This window comes from Cebus imitator, unplaced genomic scaffold (genome assembly GCF_001604975.1).
Source record: "Cebus imitator isolate Cc_AM_T3 unplaced genomic scaffold, Cebus_imitator-1.0 Scaffold123, whole genome shotgun sequence".
Lineage (NCBI taxonomy): Eukaryota > Metazoa > Chordata > Mammalia > Primates > Cebidae > Cebus > Cebus imitator.
Genome location: NW_016107438.1, coordinates 2,045,380 through 2,052,125, shown reverse-complemented (window position 1 = coordinate 2,052,125; position 6,746 = coordinate 2,045,380). Strand labels below are relative to the sequence as shown.

At 48.0% G+C, this 6,746-nt stretch overlaps 1 protein-coding gene across 6 annotated transcripts in view; it reads right to left on the bottom strand.

Annotated features, from left to right (window-relative positions):
* The window catches only part of CALCOCO2 (calcium binding and coiled-coil domain 2), a 35,627-nt gene extending 32,233 nt beyond the window's left edge, over positions 1 to 3,394 (bottom strand). For 5 of the 6 annotated variants that reach the window (XR_005202083.1, XM_017540051.2, XM_017540054.2 and 2 more), the window contains exon 1: positions 3,284 to 3,394. The gene's annotated coding sequence lies outside the window, so the exon portion shown is untranslated. The remainder of the gene's footprint in view (positions 1 to 3,283) is intronic. The other variant, XM_017540053.2, reaches the window with a different exon arrangement.
* Between the last annotated feature and the right edge of the window lie 3,352 nt (positions 3,395 to 6,746).

The following is a 6,746-nucleotide window of genomic DNA, read 5'->3' as shown; positions in this document are numbered from 1 at the left end:
ACATCCCTGGCTCAAGAGATCAACCTCAGTGGGAGTGGGAGTAGCTGGGACCCTCGACACATGCTTGGCTAATGTTTGTATTTTTGTAGAGACGGGGTTTTGCCATGTTGCCCAGGCTGGTCTTGAACTTCTGGGTTTAGGCGATCCACCCACCCTGGCCTCCCAAAGTGCTGGTATTATAGATGTGAGCCACCGCGCCCAGCCTACTTCTGCTCTTTCTGACTGCATCTGCAAACTACACTGATAGTCTTTCTAGCAGAAAAGTTTTTAAATGGCCAACATTTTTACATTAGCCTTTTATACCAGTGGGCATATGTTTCAAGAGAAATGAAGACTACAGCTTAGTTCACAGAAGGAAATCAAATACTTCCACAGCCAAGAAAGAAATGCAAATCAATTCTTCATTTGAGAACAGGAAAAACAAAGATAAGTAAAAGTCAAACTCAATTTAATTGAAGGGGTCCTTTATCTTTCTGCTTACTTTTCTGTTTTTTTGTTTTTTTTTTGAGATGCAGTCTTGCTCTGTTGCGCAGGCTGGGGTGCAGTGGCGTGATCTAGGCTTACCACAACCTTTGCTTCAAGCGATTCTCCTGCCTCAGCCTTCCAAGGTAGCTGGGACTACAGGCGCATGCCACCATGACGGGCTAATTTTTGTATTTTTAGTAGAGATGGGGTTTCATGATGTTGCAGGCTGGTTTCGAACTCCTGACTTTGTGATCCACCCACCGTGGCCTCCCAAAGTGCTGGCATTACAGGCCTGAGCCACCTCGCCGGCCCTCTGCTTACTTTTCTTTCTAAATGATTAGCAATTAGCAAAAATGGATGAACTGATTTGAATCCCATTTCTCGATGGCCCCAGCATAACCAGATGCTTACACATAACCAGTATTAAAGAATACTGGCAGTGGATACTATGGGTGTGTGTAGATGGCCCTGAAACAGGTTGCAAAAGCAAAGACACAATCACTGGTCTTCAAATTATTGAGCTACTTGTTCCCGCCCACAATTTCCAAGTCCATTCTAGACCCTTACCTAAAATATGAAAATGTTTCAGGGCACCTTACAAAAATTTTACACCCCAGGAGGCCTTTATTACTACTTATTAACAACTGTTTGAATTTGCTGTCCAGCTTGTTCTAAACAGACCCTCATCTCATCCACACCACCACAGTGCCGGCAACAGTTCAAGGAGAAGATGGAAAAAATAGTTCTGGGACATCAGGTGCGGGCAACTGGAAACTCTGAGCAGCTCAAACCTGTGTACTAATCTCCATTTTACTGAGACCATCCACTTTTCCCTTGACAGGGGTGATTCTCACATGCCATGTCCCTGTGGCACGGGCAGTGGCAGTGTTTGAAGTGTGGTGGAAAGGGGACTAGGCTAACAGCCAAGGGAGCTGGGCTCCTATCTTAGTTCTGCCACTCCGAGACCTTGGCCAAGTCACACTGCCCCTTTCTGGCCTGTTTCCTCATCAGTAAAATGCATGGCTCAGGGTAGAAAATCTCTAAGGATCTTGCCTGCTATACTGATGATCCTTAGTAAAGGAAAAAAGAAGTGAAAGAGCTCATTTAACTCTCTTTTCATCTTCAAAAAGAAATTACAGGCCAGTGCGGTGGCTCACACCTGCAATCCCAGCACTTTGGGAGGCTGAAGCAGGCAGATCACCTGAGGTCAGGAGTTTGAAATCAGTCTGACCAACATGGAGAAACCCCATCTCTACTAAAAATACAAAGTTAGCTGGGCGTGGTGGTGCATGCCTGTAATCCCAGCTACTTGGGAGGCTGAGGCAGGAGAATTGCTTGAACCCGGGAGGTGGAAGGCAGTGAGCGGAGATCGCACCACTGCACTCCTGCCTGGGCAACAAGAGCAAAACTCTGTCAAACACAAAAAATAATAATTAAAAAAAATTACGGATACATGACGTTCTATCAATACATACTGCCAAATTAATTTTTTGTTTGGTTTTTGGTTTTTGAGACGGAGTCTCACTCTATTGCTCAGCTGGGAGTGCAGTGGTACCATCTCAGCTCACTGTGCCCTCCACTGCCCGGGTCCAAGTGGTTCTTCTGCCTCCGCCTCCCAAGCAGCTGGGATTACAGGCGCCCGCCACCACACCCGGCTAATTTTGGTGTTTTTAGTAGAGACAGGGTTTTGCTATGCTTGCCAGGCTGGTCTTGAACTCCTGACCTCAGGTGATCAGCCCACCTGGTCCTCCCAAAGTGCTGAGATTATAGGTGTTGAGCCACCGCGCCCGCCAGCCAAATTAAATTTTGAAAGAGCCACAGATGTACTATATGACTTGAAAGACAATATGACCTGTTAGCGCCAGGTAACTCAGGATTATTGACTACCTTTCTCAAGGCCCTTACCACTCCACAGCTGTCACGTCTGCTAAAGGATAGAGTTTCTAGGTCCCTTGAAAACACCTGAGAAACTGAGCCATCTGGATATTCCTTAATCATGTGTTCTCCATAAGCTACAAAGACCTACTACATAAAGTCCTGGTTGCAATGATGTTTCCAATAATAGAAATAAGTTACATTATCCACATTCTACTCAGCTCCAAACATGGCCACTTGTTGGCTTGTATCTGAAGCACGAATCCAAGTGATAGAAAAAGACATGTCCAGTGGGGTTGAAATCATATACGAGTGCGAACATTAGCTCCCAAACTAAGCTGGGCTAGTGGTGGAGGGGCAATGGGTCAACTGTGAAGAAGCAGGTCAGGACACCTCCTCTCCTTATATGCTGCCTACAACGCCTTCTCTGACAGTTGCAGAATGCAAAAGGCAAGGCGCTTCAAGGGATCAAACCTACTCGTAAAAGGGGACACTGAGGCCCAAAGAGAAAGTAACTTGCCCAGAGTGACGCAGTAAGGCCCCACCTCCGCCTCGAGGCCAACGGCGATGACATCCAGGCGAGGGATTACGGAACCACCACAGCCTGGGCCAGCGGAAGGGGACGGGACGCCACGACCCGCAGGGCGGCTTGCCGCCTCAAGACCCTCATCACCGCCAGGGGTGTCTCTTCTGCCAGAGGAGCCTCCCACCCGGCCACAGCACTGCAGCGCTGCCCACCGCTGGACAAAACTGCCCCGCAATCTTCCCGGGCCGCGGGGCTCCAGGGCCTTCAGGACGCCACTCCCACTATCACCCCAGAGAGTGAACTGCGGTGAGAACAGAAACCGGCCGCACCTCTACCCCCGTGGCCCCTTCTCGGGACTGCAAGTCTGAATGTGGGCACCCGAGGCCCTAACTGCCCCTTTCCACTTGAGGCACTCACCAGGGACAGGAGCCAGCAGCGGCGCGGCAGCAAAAGGGCAGGGAGCGGGACGGGGGCGGGGCTAAGCACCCGAGGGAGAGCCCGCCCGGCCCCGCCCACAACGTCACAACGGTCAGCAACCCCGCCCCCGCGCGACGCTTGCTGGGACTTGTAGTGCTCAGGTGACCTGGCCCCAGGCGTGGTCAGCTGCCCTGGACGGCTCTTCTAAGTCCTGGACAGCTCTCCTAAGTCCTGGGCAGTAATCTCACCCAAAGAAACCTATTTCATCCCCTTGAAGGAGCTGTTCACTTTTTTTTTTTCTTTTAAACTTTGAGGCATGAGAATAGCTTGAACTTGGCAGAAGGTACAGAGAGCCGAAATCTCGCCGCTGCACTCCAGCCTGGGCGCGATCTCTTTTTTTTTTTTTCTTTTTCTGTCGTCCAGGTTGGAGTGCGGTGGCGCAAACACGGCTCACTGCAGCCCGGACCTCCCTGGTTCAGGTGATCCTCCCACTTCAGTCTACTGAGTAGCTGGGACATGTCATGGTGGTCACTTGGTGCCTGCCACCACGCCAGGCTAATTTTTGTATTTTTAGTAGAGACAGGGTTTTGCCATGTTGCCCAGTCTGGTCTTGAACTCCTGGGCTCAAAAGATCCATCTGCCTCGGCCTCCCAAACTGTTGGGATTACAAGCCTGAGTCACCACGCCCAGCCTAGACTTTTATGTCTTTCAGTACTGAACGAGAAAGCTTTATACATTTGAAGGGCCATTAAGAGGTCATCTTCTGCTTCAGGTAATGGCGGATGAAGCAGAAAAAAAATAAAAATAAAAAAATAAGAGGTCATCTTCATTTTTCTCCTGGCTTCACTGAACACTACTTCACTGAGTCTTTTTTATGTTTTTGAGACAGGGTCTTACTCTGTTGCCCAGGCTGGAGGGTAGCCTCGTGATCTCGGCTCACTGCACCCTTTGCCTCCCAAGTTCAAGCTATTCTCATGCCTCAGGCTCCCGAGTAGCTGGGATTACAGGGGCATTACCACCACACATGGCTCATTTTTTTGTATTTTTAGTACAGACAGAGTTTCACCATGTTGGCCAGGCTGGTCTTGAACTCCTCACCTCAAATGATCCTCCCGCCTCAGCATCTCAAAGTGCTGGGATTACAGGTATAAGCCAAGGGTCTTTTTTTTTTTAGATGGAATCTTGCTGTGTCGCCCAGGCTGGAGTGCAGTGGTACTATCTCAGCTGAAGGCAGCCGCCACCTCCTGGGTTCAAGCTATTCTCCTGCCTCAGCCTCCAGAGTAGCTGGGATTGCAGACACCCGCCACCACACCTGGCTGATTTTTGTATTTTTAGTAGAGACAGGGTTTCACCATTTTGGCCAAACTGGTCTCGAACTCCTGACCTCAGGTCATTCACCTGCCTCAGCCTCCCAAAGTGCTGGGATTACATGCATGAGCCACCACGCCCCCCCCCAAGGATCTTATATTAACAGATGAGACCCTCTTTGGCCGTTGGACATGCCTCCCACCTGTCTTAAAGGAGACAGCAATCTTCCTGGGTCCCCTTGTTTGTGGTTTTTATTTTTTTGAGATGGAGTCTTGATTTGTTACCCAGGCTGTAGTGCAATGGCGCAATCTTGGCTCATTGCAACCTCTGCCTCCCGGGTTCAAGCGATTCTCCTGCCTCAGCCTCCTGAGTAGCTGGGATTACAGGCACCCGCCACTATGCCCAGCTAATTTTTGTATTTTTAGTAGAAATAGGGTTTCACCATGTTGGTCAGACTGGGTTTGTGGGTCTTATCATTCTCTACTAAGAAATCGTTTTTTAGAGTTAATTCTGTCAGCGTAGTGTTCTTAGTTAAGAATAAACTCTGCCGGATGTGGTGGCTCACCCCTGTAATCCCAGTGCTTGGGGAGGCCAAGGCTGGTGGATCACCTGAGGTCAGGAGTTCGAGACCAGCCTAACCAACATGGAGAAACACTGTCTCTACTAAAAATACAAAATTAGCCAGGCCTGGTGGAGCATGCTTGCAATCTCAGCTACTTGAGAGGCTGAAGCAGAAGAATTGCTTGGACCCAGGAGGTGGAGGTTGCAGTGAGCCGAGATCATGCCATTGCACTCCAGACTGGGCAACAAGAGCAAAACTCCATCTCAAAAAAAAAAAAAAAAAGAATAAACTCATGGCCAGGCATGGTGGCTCACACCTGTAATCCCAACACTTTGGGTGGCTGAGGTGGGAGATCTCTTGAGCCCAGAAGTTTCAGATCAGCATGGAAAAGATGGGGAGACCCCATCTCTACAAAAAAATAAAAAAATTAGCTGGGTGTGGAGGTGTGCGCCTACAGTCCCAGCCAATCAGGAGGCTGAGGTAGCGGGATCACTTGAGCCTGGGAGGTGGAGGCTGCAATCACACCACTGCACTCCAGCCGGGGAGACAGAGTGAGACCCTGTCTCAAAACAAAACAAAACAAAAAAAAGAGTAAACTCAGTAAGAAAAGAATTCTGCTAAGTAAGAACCCTTAATATCTAATCACCCTGGCCTGCCTTCAACAAGAGTCCTGTCAGTTTAACAAGAACTGTCTTGTTAAACCATTGGTTTAACAACCATCTCCTTTTAGTAATTTTCCATCCAATGACCCCTCACTCTGCTTGTTGGCTATGAATCCCACTTGTCCTTATTGTATTCAGAGTGGAGCATAATCTCCCCTTTGGTCCTGAATAAATTATTCCTTGCCATTTTTACAAGTGGTAAAATATTTTTTTTAACATCCAGAAGATGTTAAACACTGTACATGCTGTCTATGGAAGATTAAATTCAGAAGTGCCCCTTCTTCCACTGTCTAAATGTGGAAAGAAATTTTTCTGTGCCATCTAACCAGAAAATTTATGCCTGTGAAGCAGCTCTAGATTTCAGGCAGGGAATGAGCATTCCTAATCTACTTCCTCACAAGACTGGTGGCATTCAACTGAGATGAATGGATGGTGGGAAATGATGAGTAAACCAGGAAGTGGGTCATCTGTCTAAAGTTCAAATCACCTTCTGAGTTACCAAAATAATATCTTTCATTTTAAACTCTATCTGCAGGGACAATTGCCCTCAGGATCCTGGATACGTTTCCCTTAATTTTACTTATTAGATTTTCTAAAAGCACTGAGAACGAAAACCATTTGCACCCACACAGCTTATTGTCTATATTAAATGGTAACTATTTCAGTAAATTAAAAATGAAGGTCAAGGCTGGGCATGATAGTGGGCACCTGTAATCACAGCTACTCGGGAGGCTGAGGAAGAAGAATTGATTGAACCCGGGAGGCAGAGATTGCATTGAGCCGAGATTGTGCCACTGCACTCCAGCCTGGGCGACAGAGGGAGACTGTGTCTCAAAAATAAACAAACAAACAAACAAATAAACAACTCAGCCTCCTGAGTAGCTGGGATTACAGGTGTGAGCCATCATGCCTGGCTAATTTTTATATTTTT